Consider the following 20,888-nt stretch of genomic DNA (forward strand, 5'->3'; position numbering starts at 1 on the left):
AAAGTCCTTATCTCCTATTATACCTCCCCCAAATATTGATTCTTAAGAAAAAATTAATTTAGATGGCCTTTTTACCAGCAGCAGAGAATTTTAAGATTTTCTTGTTGGGAGAATTTAAGGAGGTGTGAATGATTTTCCTATGTAGTGATAGTTGAAATTAAATGACAGACAATGACACCTCTGCTGTGAGTGGCTACTAAACATAAATATCAGCAAAAATATTGTAAGGCAAATTAAATAGAACCAGATTCTTTCAAACTTCAAAAGGGCATCATCATAGCAAAGGAATAAAGGAGGATCAATAATTATAAGCCTTATTTGTAGAGTATGGTCTCAAATAACCTAGTAACAGTAATTACGTTTTGCTTGGTATATATACACCTTCGAAGCACATTTATCATTTACATTAGAACTGGAAATGAAAATGAGAAAACCAAAATCCTCAGAACTAACACAATTTGCTATTTGGAATCATCTCTGAAAATGATCTCTTGAAGTGTGACTAAATAGATTATCGTCATCATTCTTCAGCACTTTGAATAAATGTCAGGTGTATTCTTTGGTTAGCTATTTTTAAAGTTTCTAGGGCCTAGAGTATTTGTCTATTTTTATAAAAGCAAAAGTATTTATTTAGACTCCTGACTTCTGCATGTATGCAACCTCAGAGTTTTGTTTCAATGTATCAATTTTTAGCCTTGTTGTGTTTACTAAGTGTAGGAAAAGGAGTATGTGTGAAGTGTTTTGTGCCTGGTTCTTTATAGAGTAACACACATACACCTTCCTTATCTCAGTTTGATTTGATGCCCTAGACAGCCTCCTCACATGTACAGCCTAGTCATATTTGATGTGTGATGAATATGGCCATGTTGTAGAACTTCCTTGAGTAACCTTATCTTTTTTTTTCTTTCTTTTTTTTTTTTTGGTGAGGCAGTTGAGGTTCAGTGACTTACCCAAGGTCACACAGCTAGTGAGTGTTATGTGTCTGAGGCCAGATTTGAACCCAGGACCTCCCGACTCCAGGGCCAGTGCTCTATCCACTGTGCCGCTTAGCTGCCCTTGAGTAAGCTTATCTTGCTTCTACCTCTATGTAGGACTCAAAAAATGACATTGCTCAAATTATGTAAATGAATTGAGTTAGGATAAGCCATTATATGTTCTTTGTGGTAATTTCATTTCTAGTTCATATTTCTTTCACAATAAATAAATAAATTATTCTTTCCTTCTAGAGTTGTAAGTATGCTATTTTTAAGTATACTGTCTTAAAGTGTTTTAGTAGGTACCAGACTATACTCTGATGCCTCATTGTATTGCTGTAACCTTGGGTTCCTGAAGATTATGTCAGTAGAATACAATTTCTGCCAAGCAGGAAGAGATATCAGTACAGTCCCAGTGTTAGTTTGTGTCTCCTGAGTGAGGACTGCATACCTAAATACAGAGAAGCTCATGTAGTAGATGTTGTGTTCTTTGGCTGTGATGATGCATGATAGAATTAAACATAAACGGTGACCTTCAGTCCTTATGTATGTATGAAGTATTTCTGTGCCAAGAACTGGCTAAACCCTGGTGATACAAATTGGAAAAGATGAAAGTCTCTGCTCTTAAGGAGCTTGCACTCCACATATAGTTCAGATAGAGTGTATGGAACGGCTCAGTTATACTTAACATGCATTGCAGTGTCCTTCCAGGGGGAGCAGTCTACCACCACTGGGAAAGGGAGAGTCATCTTTGGTATGATAGTGGCAAAATGACAGAAAATTAGATGGAAGGGATTTCAAATCAATTTTTAAGTCACCCACAAACATTAATTTAATTGTTGGTACTCTATAAGACTTTGTTGAATAACCACAAAGTGGACTTACCTCTAGAAGAATAGAACTCTATCAATATTAATATTTGCTCAATAAATGAAACTGGAACACATAAAGAAATAGCAGAAAAATGGAAGGATAGTCCATGGGTTATTCTGAGAGTCATAAGGAAAGTAACAGAATTTATTTCTTTGTTCATCAAAAGGCAGTGAGAAGTACAATTTTATGGGACATTTAGTCAGTTTTTCTCATAATGCATATAAGCCAAAAACACAAAGACCGTAGTTGCAGACTGGGCACTGACATTTACTGCAGAGGGTAAGGAAATAGAAAATTACTATGAAAAACAAGCAGGCTCCTCTAAACTAAGTCAGACATACAACTTCATGCTCAGTGACTTCAGTATGAATTCAGGGGATTCTGGCCAAAACACCATGTTGGAAAATATGCATGAATCAAGAAATTAAACTCAGACTGTATGTAAACCTCTTTCCTTCAGTCATTGACATTTTCTTTTGGAGGTAGAAAGCACTGGACATTGTATTGCCCAAAATGTCACCAAAAAATGGAATTACCTGTCAGTCAGTACAGATTGGTAACCACTCTGTAATTTATACTCCTAGCTGTTTAGGACATGGAGAAATTAGGTGACTTCCTAGCTAGTCTTTTATTAGAGTCAGGACCTGAAGCCCTAGGCCTCCCTGACTCCATTGCTGTCCTATTAGCCTCTATACCTCTCTGCCTCACTATTTCTTAATATATAAGAAATCTTTGGGTCTTGATGTGGAAATCGTTTAGAATAAGCATCTTTGTGGACTGAAGTGTACAAGTCAAAATCTGTGCCAAATTGAAAAAAAGCATGAACACAGAAAGAAGACACTGTGTGTAATTATAGTACCTCCTACCCCACCTATTTAAACAAGCTTTTGTCTCTGAACAAATGAGAACTGTAAAAAATAAAAGATGTTGGCTCTCATTATTACCATATCTTAGAGAAATTTAACTGATATAAAATAATTCATTGAACAAAGAGCCTGAAAATTACCTCAGCCAGCAAAAAAACTTAATCCCTTTGCCAAGCAGAAAGACATACCAAGAGCAATATGGACTCAGACTACAAGCTCATTCTCAAAAACATTGCATAAGAGAATGAGAGACAATTAAAGATGCTATCACCTCATAAAACAAGAGTGGAGGAGAAATTGGACCTCGGGATAGCTTGATATGAGAACCAGTTGAGCTTAATCATTCTAAGAATATTTAAATGACAAAGGTAGGATGAAGACAACAAATAAAGATGAAGGAAGATTTTATTCTTCAGCATTCTTTTTTTTAAAATTGTGAATTTGATGAATATCAGTTAATATAAACATTTCCTTATATAAAACAAATATACAAAGATAATTGTATACGAAACCCTACATCTCTATTACATGCAGCTTGGTGGTTTTTTGAAATCTATAACAAACCAACAGTTTCAAAGTTGTCCTCATTGAGATTCATTTCTTTTCTCTTTTTGGAATCGCTATTACTAACATATCTTTCCCCCAAATTCTTCTCCCTACCCCCTACAAGAAATAAGAAAGCCAGGCAAAAGAAATCTACGTGTTGACCAAGTCTGTCATTCTGTACCTCTAGTCCATCACTGATGTCAAGGTGAAGAGCTTACTTCTTTAGATGTGGTTCATCATTGCATCGATCAGAGTGCTTAGGTGCCTCAAAGTTGTTTGTTTAGATTTGCTCATTCTTCTCTGCATCATTTCATGCAAGTCTTTCCAGAGTTCTCTGAATCTGTCTCTTTTATCATTTCTTATGGTATAGTAATGTTCTGTTGCATTCATATGCCATAATTTATTCAGCGTTACCTACTTGATGAGGCATGCTCCTCTTAGTTTCCAGGTCTTTGCTAAAAGAAATGATGTTATGTATATGTTTATACGTGTGGTTCCTTTGTCTTTTTTAATCTCTTTGAGGCACACAGCTAGTAGTGTAGTACCATGTCAAAGGGTTATGAACACTTTAGTCACTTTGGGAGTGTACTTCCAAATTGCTTTCATGAATAGCTAGACCAATTAATAGTTTCACAGTACATTAGTTCCATAGTACATTAAATGTTCCTGTTCTCCCCACATCCTCTCTAACAATTGCCATTTTCTTTTTTTGTCATTTTTATTAATTGGATAGGTGTGGGATGGAACCTCAGAGTTGCTTTAATTTGCATTTTTCCTTTTATTAGTAATTTGTTGCATTTTTTCCATATAATTCTCAGTATTACCTTTCATCTTTGAGAACTGTCTTTTCTTTTCTTATCATTTGGACATTTTTCTTTTGGAAAATGGCACTTACTCCTCTATATTTCTATCAGTTCCCTTTGGTTATCATCCCTTTTCAGAAAAGTTTTCTGCACATTTCCGCCCTAGGTAAATGTTTCACTTTTAATTCTAACAACATTCATTTTTTTATATGCAAAAGCTTTTCAACTTTATGCAATCAATTGCTGTATTATGATCTTGTCTATACCTTGTTTAGTGGACAGCTCTTCTATGGCAGTTGTAAAAAGTATTTCATTATCTACCAATTTGTTTATGACATGAACTATTATATCTAGGTTTTTTATTTGTTTGGAGATTATTTTGGCATATGGCATGAAATATGTTCATCTAAACTTAATTTCTTCCAGAATACTTTCTAGTTTTCCCTAATTGATTTTTTAAGTTTTATCAAGCTCTATGCTACTGTGTTCTTTTGTTTCTGAAGCTCTTATATTCCTGATCTCACTAAACAACTTTAATCATTTTTAACTAGTACCAAATAGTTTTGACAATTACTTTGTAATATAATTTGAGATCTTGTGTATTGCTAGGACCCTTTTACATTCTTCTTGAGATTCTTAACCTTATGTTTGTCCAGATGAATTTTTTTCTAGCTTTTTAAAGTAACCCTTTGATAATTTGATGTTGTATTGTGTATGTAAATTATTTTAGGTAACATTGCCATTTTTATTATTTTGACATGCCCCAACCATGAGCAATTAATCATTCTCCAATTATTTAAGCTTATCTTTGTTTCTGCAAATAGTGTTTTGTAGTTTTGTTCACATAACTGGTAGATGGATTCACAAATAATTTATACATAATTTATTCATGCTCTAGTTATTTTTAATGACATTTCATTCTGTATTCCTCCTGGGTTTCTTTGTAATATACAATAAAGCTGATGACTTTTGTGGTTTTATTTTATATCCTACTATTTCCCTGAAAAAATTAAATGTTCCAGTTAGTTTTTTTTTTACTCAGTTTCTCTGGTTCTTTAAGTAAACCATGTCATCTGCAACAAATGATAGTGTTGTTTGCTCTTTGCTTAATTTATTCCCTTAATTTTCATGTCCTATTACTATAACTAGCATTTCTAGAGTTGTATTCAATAAGAGTGATGATAATGGCCATCCTAGCTTTACTCTCTTCTTGGCAAGATCTCTAGGCTTTCTCTATTATTGATAATACTAGTTCTGGGTTTGGGATAGATGCTGTTTACCACAGTCAGAACAGTTTGTTATATTGGAATTCGTTGTACTTTGAATGTTTGATATAAAAACCCCATCTAGCCCTGGGGTTTTTTTCTTTGGGAAGTTCATTTGTAGTTTTATTCAATTTATTTTTCTGATATTAAGTTATTTAAGTGATCTATTTCTTGTTCTATTAATCTGGGCATATTATATTTTTGTAAATACTCATCCATTTCTTTTATTGGTTTTGTTGAAATATAATAGATAAAATTCTATCCAGTTCCTTTATTTCATCTTAATTTGTTGAGAATTTTGTTTTATCAATTTAATGTGTTTTTTTGCTTTTAATAATAGAAGTCTTATATTTTGATTATAAGAATTTCTACTTTGGTGTTTAGTCAGTATTTTGATTTGTTGTTTTTGTTGTTATTGTTTTTATTGTAAGCCCAGTTTGTGATAGATTTCTCCCTTTCATTGAAAAAAAGATGTTTAGAGAAATACATTTTCCCCCAAGTTGCCAGAAATTTTCATATAGTTGCCTTGTTACCGTTTTCTTTGATGAAATTATCTATTGTTTATATGATTTGGTCTTTCACCCACTAATTCTTTAAGATTAATTTGCTTACCCTCCATTTAAGTTTTGATCCTTTCTTCACATCCTCTCTGTTAATTTTTTTTCCTCTTTGTTAATTTTCGCATTGTCCGTAAATAGTGTATTTTATATTTCAATTTTTCTGTATTTGTTTACAAATTTTTGTCACATGATAAATGATTTATATGATTGCCATGCACAAAGAAGTAGTAAGTATATTCTTTTCTGTTCTCATTTATGGTATCTAACTTTTCTAAACTTCTATTCAGGTTCTTGACTCCTTGTTTATCTTTGTGTTAGATTTGTCTGGGTATGAAAGGGACACACTGAGAGCCCCAGCTGTTAAAGTTTTACTGTTTGTTTTTCCCTGTAGTTTGATTAAGTACTTATGCCATTCTGTGTATGTACATGTGCATGTGTATGCATCACACACACACACACACACACACGATAGTAGTTTTTCATTGTCTCTGGTAAAGCATAATGTAGTTTGCTTGCTTGTCTCTTTTAACCATGTCTGTTTTTACTGTTGCCTTATATGAAATCATAATTGCTGCCTCCAACTTTTAATTTTACTTTTATGTGAATCTTTATTCAAGTGACTTTCTTATAAAGCAAGGAAGTGGTACAATATCTGGTGTTGGACTTGGATTCAAAAACACCTGAGTTCAAACCCTCCCTTATTCACATAGTCACTGTTTGGCCCTGGATAAGTCCCTTATGCATCTCTCAACCTCATTTTCCCCATTTAAAAAATGAGGATAACAGCATCACTGACTTCGCAGGGTTGTTTTGAGGAACAAGATTACATGTTAAACGCTTCGTAAATCTTAAAGTGCTGTATAGATTCTAGCTATTGTCAGTACCTGTTATTGTAAGTAATATATTGTATTTTATTTTATCCATTCTGCTATTTTCTTCATTTTGTGGATGCTCTTTATAGTCATGGTTATGATTGTTAATTGTGTATTTTGCTCTATCATAACCTTGTTTACTTTTTTACATCTTTTCCCATGCCTCTCTTTACAAAGAAAAAAAATAGTGAAAGATAGTGAACGTGAGCAACACTAGTAACCTGTGTTTTAAGCGATCTATTCCCTAATGCTATTCTTCTCTTCACCTTGAAACCTCAATCACTGGTTCTTATAATTTACTTTTTTTTTTTAATTACCTCTTTATAATTTACCCTTACAAACTGAAGTTTGTTTTGCTTGTTTCAGTTCCCACCTCAGCTCTGTCCTCCCATTTAAACTCTCCTCTTTCTCTTTCCCCATCTGTTACTTTAATATATTTTAATATCACACTCTGTGTGTGAGTTTATTCACTTATTCAGCCTTACATTGTCCAGTTCAGAAAAAAAAAAGTAAGGCTCTTCATTTGTCTTCTACAGCTAACCTATCCTTCAAATTTGTGTATTCTTCTTGTGAAGAGAAATAGTTAGTCCTTTCCCCTTCTCACATCTTCCCTAATGTATTCCTTTTCTCTCTTAAGATCCTCCAACTAGAACAAACCCTGTTCATCCTTGACCCTTGAAGAAATAGGGTTCTGATCAGATATTTTTCTTTTTTCCTACTGCAGTGTAATGGAAAGTAAGCAAATCATCAACATTTAGTCCCTTCCAATTCTCCAAATGTATTTACTCTTCTAGGTTTTTCTTGACCCTTGAGTTTATGTTATTAATCATAAAATATTCAGTAGAGCAAATTGCAGCCTTAAAGGTTGTCATAAATGAGGTGTCATATATGCATTCCTTAAGATTGTACAAGATTCCTGGAGAGATGCAGCAATAGGAATAACTAAATTTTATGATCCTTCAATTTTCCGAATTAAATATGGCATACATCAAAGAGATACATGCTATTCAACAATATTTTTCAGTATTGTGCATGATATTCAGATAAAAGTATTCCTATGTAGGAAAAAAATACCAGTTATTCTTAAAATAACAAAATATTCTTAAAATATTCTAAAGTAATTATTTTTATTAAAACCCATATTTTCATAATGCAGTGATGATTCATCATTTCCAGTAATTAATGATGAAGCATATATTTCTGCCTCTGGCCAAAGAGGTATGTTGCATTACAGGTACAGAATTAGGCATGCATTTTCGTAAATAGTCAATGTATTTGTTTTGTTTGACTGTTCTGATTTGTTACAAGGGAGGTTCTTTGGGGTATAAGGCAATTGAGAAATGAAAGTGATGTGGGGAAAAAAGCATCAATAAAATATTTTTTTAAACTGGGAAAAGAATTCTGCATATTGCACAGATTGTGGATTTGCAATCGATTGGGACCCAGTCTGTAAGGATCTGTCAGTACCTGTATCTTGGAAGGGCACTACAGATGGACAGTAAACTGGAGCGAGAGTGACCTACAAGAAGAGAAGGCCAGGAAGAATTGGGAAAATTGCATAGTATTTTCAGTGAGTCCATGTTTATTAACACATAAGCCCATACCTATTTCAGCTATTCTATGGCTCTTCATAAGATCATAGATTTAATTACAAAGAAAATCAAAATTCTGCCGATGGTTCATTGGGTCATGGAGAGATATATGGTGTATTTATATAAGCTACAGCATGTTACCAATGATGATTTGAGTGTGAAAAGTGGCATTTGAAAAACTTAAAAATTGTATGATTGGAAAGCAAGGTGTGTTGTCATCCCTTCAAGGGATTGCCCTAAATTACTTCTCCTTTTCTCTGCCATACTCTTAGAAAAAGGTGTCTACATTCATTGCCTCTACTTCCTCACACTCTACTTTCTTTTGAACCCCTTTTAATTTGGAATATAACTCTAGCATACCACCAAAACTGCTCTTTCTAAGTTTACATTAGATGTAAACTCCTTGAGGTCAAGGGGTACCTCACTAATTGTATTTGTGTCCCCAGAACTAATCAGAGCACCTGTAACATAGTAGGGGTTTAATAAATGTTTTTTCATTGATGGATTACCTATAAAGTGCTACATCTAATGGTCTTTTTTTTTTTCACAATCCTCTTCTTTTTTGACCTCTGCAGTATGTCTTGACTGCCTTTTCTTCCTAAATACTCTCTCCTTCTTGGGTTTTTTCAACATTGTACTCTAGATTTCACCTGTCAGACACTTGCTAGGTCATCATCCATGGCTGTCCCCCCTTTTTATGAGTGTAGTCTCTTGCCTTCTTTTCTCTGTTTATAGTTTATGTATCTGTTTATATATTTCTCTGGCTGATATCACCAGTTCACATGGTTTCCATTATCTTTCCAATACAGATGGCTCCCAAATCTATATGTAATATACCTCCTGGACCTACCTCCCCAACTCAGCACTCAAGAGTTTTATAGGTTAGATCCCTAAGGGGTGACTACTCACAGGTTTCTTTCTTTTTTTCTCTTTTTCTTTTAAGGTGGTTGGGGTCAAGTGACTTGCCTAGGGTCACACAGCTAGTAAGTGTTAAGTGTTTAGTCCAAGGCCTGATTTGAACTCAGGTCCTCCTGACTTCAAGGCCAGTGCTCTATCCACTGTGCCACCTAGCTGCCCCTTACTCACAGGTTTCAAGGTATTTTGTAGGTCCTATTCATAAAATTGTAGATTTGTAGAGCACAAGCCCCTCCAAATATACTTATTCAGCCAGTAAACACATCTCATTCAAAGCAAAGGCATTTGCTAAGATGAGAGAGAATAGTAACAGAAACTATAAAGCATTCACCCTATAAACCTAGAGTTCACTCTTTCGCAAATGCAGCATATGTGGAAAGGATGGACATAAAATTAGAATACACTAGTGCTGAGAAATATATGTAGGAATATATGTGGTCAAGGCAGCTCACTCCTAAGTGCTCTAGTGCCCTGACGACTTTTTTTCCCCACAGAATTCTCTCACTATTCCTATCTGAGCACTGCATGTCAGCTGCTCTCCCAGAGTCTGCTCCTCTCCACAGCAGCTCAGTCCTTGACTATAAGAGGCTAGTTTTCCCTTCAGTCCATAAGTTGGATCTCTTTGCTGCTAGAGTTCTTGCTTCTTGAAGCGGCTTCTTGTCTTGAATGCTGTTGTTTTGTGTCTGCCTTTCTGGAAAGTATCTCTGCTGCCTACCTCAAACTGCTCAGTTCACGAAGTTCCTTCCTACTACAGCAAATCTGCCTAGTATGAGCAAATCATTCCCCATCCCCCATCTCCCCTACTGCCTTTTGATAGAGGTACAGGAACACATCCAGCAGACTTGTCTGGTGCCTCAAGCACCTCAGGCTCCTCTGAACAGACCCAGGGCTTGCAGGCTTAGCTTCATAAGTGTCATGAAGAATTATGGCCAATCTTTTGCCAGCCAGTGGTCAGCTGTCCTTCTAAATCATCAAGGATAAAGTTTCCAGAGGGAAATTTTTTCTTTTTGTAAAGGGATAACAAGGTGCTAACTTTTTTTAAAAGTATATTCTTTCCTTACCTCTGTTGTTGTTCAGTTGTTTCAGTCATGTCCAAGTCTTTTGTGACCTAATTTGGGATTTTCTTGGCAAAAGTGTGATTTGCTATTTCCCTCTCCAGCTCATCTTATAGATGAGGAATCTGAGGCAAACAGAGTTAAGTGCCTTGGCCAGGGTCACACAGCTAGTAAATGTCTGAAGTCAGATTTGAACTCAGTTCTTCCTGACCAAGCCCAGTGCTCTATCCACTGCACCACCTAGCGGACTATAAATCTCTCTATTACTTTCCGTGATAATATGGAGAGAATTCTCCTTTCTACCCTTCCCCCCTACTATATCCATTCCACTGTGTCCAGCCTTCAACTCTTGTCCATTCCCATATTACCAGCTTCCTACTAAACATCTTCATTTTGATGTCCCATAAGCATCTCAAACTTAACATGTCTAAAAAGAGAACTCATTATCTTCCCCCAATACCCATTCTTTCTAAATTCCCTATTTTTCTCAATGTACTATTATCCTTTCAGGTACTGGGCATGCATACTTGGGAAAACACTCATCTCTTCACTCCTTCAAGTCCTATTACTTATACCTTCACAACATCTCACCTATCCATCACCGTCTCACCAGTCACACACCCACCAATACAGGTCATGCCTTCCTTCTTTTTCACCTAGAACAAAAGTGTTAGTGCCTACTGCTGTTCTTCCTGCCCCATCCCCTCCAGCACTCCCAAGTTCAGCCAAACCAGGTTAAACTGTAATCGGGAAGTATTTAACCAAAAGAAATAAAAATGCAGTAGAACACAGAAAATCTTAAAATGTGGTTTTCTAAGTCAATATGCATGTTTGGTGGCCCCAGTTCCTAATTTGACACCTAAAACATTGTATTAGTCTCCTAATAGGTCTTCTGCCTCAAGTGCCTCCCCTGTCTCCAATTTATCCTTCACTCAGCTACCAAATTGATATTTCTATTGCACAGGTTTTGAACATGTCACTTCCCTGCTCAAAAAAAAAAAGTCATCAGTCCATATCAACTCTAGTATAAAATATTAAAAATGACTATTTTTCATTTAAAGCATTTCACAGCCTTGTCTCTAGTCTATCTTTCCATATATATTTCCCAATATTCCCTCTTATAAATTCTGCCTTCCAGCTAAAATGACCAGTTGCTTTTCTATTTCTCATTTCTCTGCCTTTGCCAATGCTTTCCCTTCTCACCTCCATCTATTGAAATCCCAAATTTTCCTTCAGGATTTAGTTCAAGTGACATCTTCCACAGTTGGCCTTTTGTGGTCCCTATGGTTGTCAGTTGTGCTTCCCCTCCAGTCCCAACAAATTATTTATGTAATGGGTTGTAAGCCCCTTGAGGGCAGGGAATATATCATTTTTTTATTTTTTATCCTCATTGCTTAACACATAGTGGACCCTTAATAAATACTTGACAAATATAATTGATTTTAATGTGTCAAGAACAAGAGATAACAGATAAATAGCCCAAATGTGCATTGCTATTCACAACGATATTTAAAAACCTAAAGGAATGCCTTTACCTCTTGAGGTAGATTTATGGAAAGACATAGCTGAGAATTACGCTGAAATAGATGTCGTGTTCTGTACCAATGGAAGGAATACCCACAAATGAAATCACAGATCCATCAAAGATTCAATATCACTGTGGACTTACTGGTTACATCACTGGCCTAGAATGATCACTATACTGAACATGACTTTGACTGCTAAATGGCGAGTTATATCTGTGGCTGTGCAATGATGTACTTAAGTGAGTGGAAAAGCAAGCAAACAATTTGAGAGCTTTAAGTACAAATCATACTGATTCCAAATGCATATTATTACTGGTTTCTTACTTGTGACCTTGAGGAAATTTACAGAGAGAGATAGGCACTACTAGTGTACATATCTAGGATTCTAATCAATTCATTAGTAATAATTTTTGAGACAATGCAATTATAGTTTTTAACATGCTAGGACCAAAATACTTTCTTTTCATGTTGTTTATAATAGTTTAACATTTATGTAATACTTGAAGGTTTCAAAAGCTTTTAATATGTGTACTCTCTCATTTGAACTTCAAAATAATCCATGTATATAGGGCAAGATTTATTATCCCCATTTTACAAATGAGAAAACCAAGATTTTTAACTCTGCTACTTATTTCAACATCATTCTCCACTTTGTTAAAAGGAAAACAGAAGAAATATGTCAATAAATAAATATGTCAATAAAGCAAGTCTTAAATGTATCCTCAAAGCTCTCTTAGCTGTAAGAGAAGAAATTTCTCTAATACAGGAAACCAAACACCAGATACCACATTTTTTTTTTAAAGGCAATTGGCAGATGTACTGCATGGATTACAAATAAGAATCATGGATTTTTTTTTTTAAACCAGACCTGTAATTTCATTGGTATAGGAAAACCTCAGGAGGAACCTCCTTCTATCCATGCTGATTAGTAACTGCTCTACAATTTGTACTTTTGGAGAGTTGTGCCACTAATTGAAAGATTAAGAAGCTTACTTGGAGTCACATAGACAGTATTTGAACCCAGGTCAGAACTCAAAGCCAAAACTCCCAACTCCTAATCCAGTAGCTCATGTGTACTGTACATATTAAGACACATAAGCTACTGAATTAGGAGTTTGTTTTGATATGTATGTGTGTATAGGTATATAATGTATAGTTACAGTATATATATTACATATCAGAACAAATGAGCTATTGGATTATGCCTTTTTTCCCTCCCCCCAAACACCACCTCCTCACCCCACCCTCAATACCCACCCATTTGAGAATGAAAGAAAAACATATCTAGTCAAGGAATACAAATTCCCATATTGAACATGTCTATATAAATATAGATACCAATACACATAGATATATCTCCTTCTGGACTCTTGAGTCCGCCTCTCAGGAGTAAAGTAGTATGTTTCATCATTAGTCTTGAAGTGTGATTGGTCATTTAACTGATCAGAGTTCACTTTTTCTTTCAAAGTTGTCTTTACTGTCTTTACATAGTTGTCATTGTATAAATTATTCATTTGATTCACTTCATTTTACTTTGCATCAGATCATACAAATCTTTCCAGATTTCTCTGAAACCATCTCCTTCACCATTCCTCATAGCACAGTAAGTGTTCTGTCACATTTATGTACCATAACTTGGTCAGCCCTTCTGCAGTTGATGGGCACTTCTTTAGATTCCCTTTATTTGCTACCTCAAAAAGAGCTATAAATATTTTTGCACATCCTTAGAGTTTGTTTTGCTTAAGACAAATTTTTTTCATCTACCCTCCCCCTAATTCTCCTTTTTCCTTTTATTTCCTGTTGAGTGAAATTTATTTCTGCACCAAGCTGTGTATATGTGTTCTTCTCTCCTTTGACCATTTCAGGTGAGAGTGAGGTTTAAGTGTCAGCTGCTACTCTGACCCCTTCCTCCGTGCTTGTGTAGATATCTTTTTCTATAACTTTTTCTTGGATTTCCTCATCAAGATTAAATCTGCTGCCTTTTTAAGGTCTTTTTGGGGAGAGGGGGTATTTTGTTGAGCTGCTTCCTGCTATTCCTCTATCTTGACTCTGCCTCCCCATAGTTCTTTCCACCTCTGCCATATGGTTCCTCCAGATTGTTAGTTTCTCTGGTGTTGGTCTTAGTTTTAAACCCCAATAGTGCTGTGACCTAATCAATGAGCATACTCCCTACAGTGATTCAAATTGCAGCCCATTCGTGCCTGTTCATCCTGTGTCACTCTTGTCCACATATTCTAGAAATTCACCACATTGGGAGACACCCAGCTTGCTGGAGACTCTACTGTCTATTCTCTTAACATCATAAGAGTACCGTAGCAGTGCATCTGATGTCCATTAATCGTTCTGTTTAACCACCCCCTCTTTTTCACTAATGTCTCTCTTGTCCACATCCTTCATTCTGATTCTCCTTTGTACTCACTTTTTTATGATATGTTGTAGCTTACTCCCACCATGAGCCTTTTTATCCTTAAAGATTATAGTGAGTGTTCCATGTCTTCTAGCCATACACCATCAACAGGAAAAGAATTTTAAGTTGTTCCATTGGAACATTTGAGATCATTAAAAAAAACATTTCCTCACTACCAGTTTTATGTTGGATTTAAAAGGGTAACATAAAAACAGTAATGTTTTGAAGAGAAAAAAGAACCTTTCTCTGAACTTGGAAATCAGAGGTAGATATGGCATCAGGAAGCCACTATTTTATAATAACCCCAAAATATACTGTTTAGAATTCATATTGTAATGAATATATTTGAAATGAATGTTGTTAGAATTTCTTGTAGGAAAATGTTTAAAGCAAGTCTTAAATGTATCCTCAAAGCTCTCTTTGCTGTAAGAGAAGAAATTTCTCTAATACACTTCTCTTACAAACACCAGATACTAAATTATCTCTAAACAGGAAGGATGTACAATTCTTTCATGCATGTGTGGTTTCTTTCCTTTAAGAATTTCGTATTTTCTCCTTCATAGCCACATGATTGCTCTTAATTTAAGTGAACATCAGACATCAATATTGTCTAGTATATTACACAGTATTAATGTCTTGGTTAACTAGAATATTAAGGATAAAAACTATTACTTCCTTTGATCACAAAAGCTCATGGAGTTCCTTAGTATGCTCATCCCAAATATTCAATTCAGTTCATCAACATTTGTCAAGCACCTACTGTGTGCAAGGAACTTTGCTAGGCTCTAGGCAGACTTAAGATATTTTAAATGATGATAGGGTGAAGAAGAAATCCAAATAAAGTGGTTTAAGATTATTTCAAAAGAGAAATGAACACATTTCTCTAAGGAGAATCAAGAAAGGTCAGCGCCTGGTCTAATCCTGTAAGAAACTTTCTGAATTACCTGTGAAAGTTCATAGAGGCTTCTGATAGGATATTGAGAACAGGGAATAGCTACTTGTCTAACACAGAGCGCATGAATGGAGTAATATGAAATAGACCAGAAAGGAAGGTTGAAATCATGTTGTAGAGGTCCTTGATATGAATATTCATTCTATCATGCTATAGATTTATATGGAAACAGGAGATTATACCTAGGGAACAGGATGGGATACTGATAGGAGATGGGTTTGTTTAGTTGGTTGTTGTTTTGACATTTGCTTGTTACTTTTAAAAAATGAGGATTACAAGTAAAATGAGATATTCCTAGTTAATCCAGTTTTTGCAAAAATTGATTTTTCACCTATTAGTTTTTCATTTAAAAAATTAGTGGGTTCCAGGCTGATTCACTTTATTCTGTGTGATCAGGAATAATTTTCTAAATATGCTTCTTGCTTCATGTAATGAACTTCTATAGTATCATTTCCCAGTTTGCCTGCAATAGACATGCAACAAAATGTTCCTATAATTCTGCATACCTGTGAAAATTCCTGAGAGAGAGGTATCAAGTTCAGGGAACAGTTGATTTGAACAGTCCGATTTGACTTGAATACATAGTACATGAATGGAGTGATATGAAATAAAGCTAGAAGGGAAAGTTAAAACCAGATTGTCAGGGTGCTTAATGTGAATATTCATTCTAACATGGTATAAATTTATATATAATTTATGGTATCCCAGGATCTGCTGTAATCAGTCACTTCTTTGTGGTGATTTTTCTAGTTAAGCCATAGTACAGAATTTTTGTGCCTAAAATGCCAGCATTCAGCTATATTGAAATATAATGCTCGTGTGTAAATACACAAAAATATATTGTGAATTATTACCAAAGCTTCAACTTCTAATTAATAGTAATTTCTATTTACATTTTATACTCTTTAGCTTTTCACAAGTTTGTCACATCTTTTATCTCATTCTCACATTTTTTATTATGAAATAGGATAGATAATATACTCATTTTATAGAAGAAGTTAAGCGATCGTATTTTTCTGGTTAAAGAAAATTATGCAAGTTAATGGAGAGCTTGGTTATGTCAAGACAAAGTGCTAGATTTCCATTAAAATTTGAAATATTGTTTTGTTTCAAAAAATCATCATAATCAGCTCTTATTGGCCTGTGGGGTGGGGCTGAATATAAAGATACGTAAACTTTGTAAAATATTTTCACATTGATGCCCATGTACTAGGGTATAGTGGAAAGACAAATGAATCTTGACTCTGAGGACTTTAACTTGAATCATATTTTTACTTATGTAACCTTAAGCAAGTCACTTGTCCTCTTTAGACCCAGGTTTCGTAATTGGCAAAATGAGAGGGTTGGGCTGAATGCATCATAAAGTCATTTTAGTGCAGAATCTTTTGACTGTCATTATATAAATATTATGAATATCATCATAGATGCCCACAACATATAAGGTATAAATATAGGTAATGACAAGTTTTACAGTAAGCATTTCAGAATTTATATAGCCTAATGAATAATATTGTCTCCTTCAAAGTGATGTTTTTGGTGGGAAGTTGTTTGCTTTATGTCAGCAGTGCTGTCATTGCTCAAAATATTTTTCCAGTTTCTCTTTTGAAATTTCTTTCAGAATCTATAGCACATTCTTTTATAAAGTTATTTTTATTATATCATCATTTCTGGATATATCTCTCCAGTCTCTTTTTTTAATGCAGTTTTTTTTCTATGAACTTATAGCTACTTTATAAGAAAAATCCTGTAATGGGAAATTTTATCATGTCATGGAATCCTTTTGGTTGCAATAATCTGTCTTCATTGATTGCTATATCTTAAAAATTTTTTTCTTTCTATTTGTATACATCCTCTTCTTTCTGTTAATTATTATTGAGAAACTGTTAATCTCACCCTAGACTCTGACTAAAACTATAGTAGATTATTATAGATGTAGTAGATCACTAAATGTTATCAGAACCTTAGGTTATAATGAAAAACTTTATAACTATTTCAACTTCATTCAACAAGTATTTACGAAGTTCTTTGTGATATGACTGAGGAGACAGAGTGCTGTATGGATAGAGAAGTACAAAGCATAATGCCTGCTCTCCAGAATTGTTTGTAAATCTTAGGATTAGTTTCCCAGTGGTGCCTTCCTGCATACACAATTAGAAAGTAGACAATCAAGTCACATGATTCTTATCATTAGTACAAAAAGGGCATTTGGAAACTGCTCAAAATTGTTAATACTTTGACCCTTTTTTCTGCATAGGGTATTCTTTTACCAATTTCTGTGAGAACAAAACTGTTAATTTTTTTAAATCAAATTAAATTTATTAAGTGCCTATGGTACTGTGCTGGTGCAGGGGATACAGAGATAAAAATGAAACATTTCCCACCCTCATGAAGTTTACTCTTCTGTTGGAGATGTGGAGATACACACAAGTAAATGTAGTACAAGAAAAGTTGAAAAGGGAGAGAGAATGAGTGAGAGAGATAAACTAATATGGAGGTGAAGTTAGAAAAGACTTCACAAAGGTGAAGGTATCATTTGAGCTGAACTTTGAAGAAGGGCAAAAATTCTGAGATGAGGAGGGATTGTATTCCAGGCTTATATAAGGAATGTTTGCGCAAATGTATAGAACTGAGAAAAATGGAGTGATTTGTGGAAATGGAGAAGTAAGCCAGTTTGACTAGAGGGCAGAGTTCATGAAGGGAATAGTTTGATAATAAGACTAGGAAGCTATAAAAATGGAATGGCAGTAGCCCATGAGAAAGGCAATAATAAAGGGCCTGAAAGAGGGTGATTGTGAGAGATGTAGTATCAACAAGACTTGGTATCTAATTTGATATAAGGGAAGAGGAAAAGGAAAGAGTGATGGATGACTCCAAAGTTTTGAACCTAAGTGACTAGGACAGTTGGAGTGCGCTCAACAGAAATAGAGGTTTGGTGAGCAGCAAGTTCTTAGGGGAAAGTAATGATTCTGTTTGAAGTATGTCAGACTTGAAATCCTCTCATTCTGGAACATTCAGGAAAAACAGGCATTGATAATCTAAAGAGAGATTTGAGCTCAGTGTCTAGATTTGGAAGTCATCTTCATGGAGATGATACTTGAACCCAAAGGGGCTGATGAGATTTCCAATAGAAGAACCTGTAGAAAAAAGACAAGAATTCTCAAAGCCCAAGGTAATAGTACTCATTATAAGGAGAGAGGAAACACTGAGAGGCATTCAGATAGGTAGCAATAGATATCAGTGATTTAAAACTAAAGAGTCATCGGTACACCATACTAACTTAGAAGTAGAGCGGAACAAGTCTATACAATTATAGACTTGTATAACAGAATATTTTGGAAAGTCATTCATATGTAATTGACTATGTTGATAAAAAAATAAAATCTTAAACAATTGCTGTGTCAGGATCCCATAGTGTTAGAATTTAATTTGAATCATAATCTACATGAAGCTTTCTTGCTAACATTGTTTTATTATTAATTAGTATCTCTTTGGCTTTTAGACTAGTCAATCAATATTTTGCAGCACAAGTGATTCCATCACAATATCTATACTTTTAGAACTTGGGTCTTAATTCAGCAATCTTTATACAATCATTGTTTGGTTCAGACCACTGTAGTAGTGGTATGGGTCCTCATGTGTAAACCTGGCAGTGATCTTCATGGTGAAATTAGGATTCTCCTAACCCAACCTTACAGATGGGATTTTCCAGATTGCACTGAAAAGTTTTACTATTGTGAAAAATTCCTCTGCAATAACTCCCATTATTAGCAAAGCCATAAGAGATGAAATATATCAGAGAGCAAAATTAGATAAATGTAATATTGTTATGGTTTAGTTTTTTTAATCATTAAAAACAGCTTAACTTTAAAAAAAAATTTGGAGTTCATGGCTATACTGATAAGAGAAGAGCAAAATCTTTTTGCCTGATCATCAGTGTCATGTCTTTAAAACTTTACTGATTATACAGTTTATTATCTTAAGTACAGTACTTTCAGTACCCTTGACCTGGTAAGTTGTTGTACAGAATCATAGTAAAAGTAAAATGAAAGAGGATTAGTATCCACTTGTATTTTACTTTTCTTTTGATGGAAGAGGGAAGGTACAAGACACAATGGTGCTACAAATGGCTTTGCACTCCAGAATTTGAGGAAGACTTTAAATTTAATACTAAAATTTTATTCAGATTTTCCTTTTCTAAAAAAAAAATACTAATTTTAGAGAAAAGAAAAGAAAACTCATGGCACAGCAATATCTATCATAATTTTATGACCTACTTATCAAGCAAAGGTTTAGGTTCATTATTCTTTATTTTAAAATTTTACTTTACAGTTTCATTTTATTCCCTACCCTATTTCATTACAAAACTAATACATTGCCTTGGAGTTACAAAATGCCAACTGTTCAGACTCCTGTTGCCATGACACATTGGAAAGACACTTCATGCAGATGTTACTGAGAGGTCAGATCTAAAAATGTCTCTTTATCCTTCTATCCCCTTTAAACCCAGGAAAAAAAAGATTTTGCTTTTAATTGTGGAATTGTTGGGGTTTATTTTATCAAATCAAAGTAAAGTGATTACCTTTATTTTAGATCAGGTTTTCATTTTTATCATTGGTGGGAAGATTTCTCCCCTTTTCCCCCAAGGATTGTGAGAGGTATTTCATTTTGATCAGTTTGAGTTACTCAACTCATTCAAAAGCTTTAGGTAATCAAAAATTAAGTTTGTTTTCTTTCCTATTCTAGTTACCGGTTTACTAAAATAGTGAGCATACATGATCACTTGAGAATTGGGCTTCTGGAGCACCTGAACAGAAAGGGAGTGGTTCATATTCAGCATTACAAAAGACAACTTTCTCTTTTTGAAGGGGATTACTTTGACTATTTTCCAGGTACTGGGGCAATTCCAGATTCATTACAAATTATTGGGATGGCTATTAATTACTCGTTTCCTGAAATATAATGGTGTTAAAGATTTGAGTTTTGGTTATGTAGTAGAACTTTATTTGAATCCATGAATAAAAGTGGGTATAGAAATTTATGGGAGAATTGTAAATCAGAGATCAGAGCATTGTAAATCTAGTCTTACAAGTCAGAATGTATTTAGTAAAAGAAATGTACAGTATACATAAGAATAATGATATTTGTGTATTTATGTATAAGGAAAAATGCACTCACAATGTTTTATACTCTTCATATGTAATTATATAATAAAAATGTATATATCATTTATATTTAAAGTATTCATATATATCAAGGTAGGAAATTTTATGTGGAAAATGTCATAAAGAGGAATTAACCATTAACCATTAATTGTGTATGTTTATTCTTTTTTACTGCTCTGCCTCTTCTACTTATGTTCAACTACTTAACAGAAGAGCCATTGTTAAGGTTTTTGTTTCCTTAAAAAAGCTCTCAGGACCCTGAAATAATGTTTTTTTACAGGTTGATGGTCGCAAGGAACATTTATATCATATCCTTAAATTAAAATTTTTCTTTTTTCCAATTACTTTTCTCACAATTTCTTATACTTTATAGGTCAGTTGCTTAGAACTTATTTTCCTTCCGCGGAAAAACTACATTAAAATATTTGTAATTCTCAAATATCATGACACTTATGTTAAGAGATTGTAGAAAGAGATACATAAAAGGAGCATTTCTGAATCTGCATCTTGGTATTTATAA

At 34.3% G+C, this 20,888-nt stretch overlaps 1 protein-coding gene across 8 annotated transcripts in view; it reads left to right on the forward strand.

The window, feature by feature from the left end:
* The window catches only part of USP15 (ubiquitin specific peptidase 15), a 197,136-nt gene that overhangs the window by 96,423 nt on the left and 79,825 nt on the right, over positions 1 to 20,888 (forward strand). Inside the window, exon 9 of one of the 8 annotated variants that reach the window (XR_002325249.2) lies at positions 19,950 to 20,095. The exons of 6 other annotated variants lie outside the window; for them this stretch is intronic. The gene's annotated coding sequence lies outside the window, so the exon portion shown is untranslated. Of the gene's footprint in view, positions 1 to 19,949; positions 20,096 to 20,888 lie in introns of those variants that run through there. One more of the 8 variants, XM_078146109.1, reaches the window with a different exon arrangement.

Source organism: Phascolarctos cinereus, unplaced genomic scaffold (assembly GCF_003287225.1).
Source record: "Phascolarctos cinereus isolate Bilbo 61053 unplaced genomic scaffold, phaCin_HiC Scaffold_1;HRSCAF=81, whole genome shotgun sequence".
NCBI lineage: Eukaryota > Metazoa > Chordata > Mammalia > Diprotodontia > Phascolarctidae > Phascolarctos > Phascolarctos cinereus.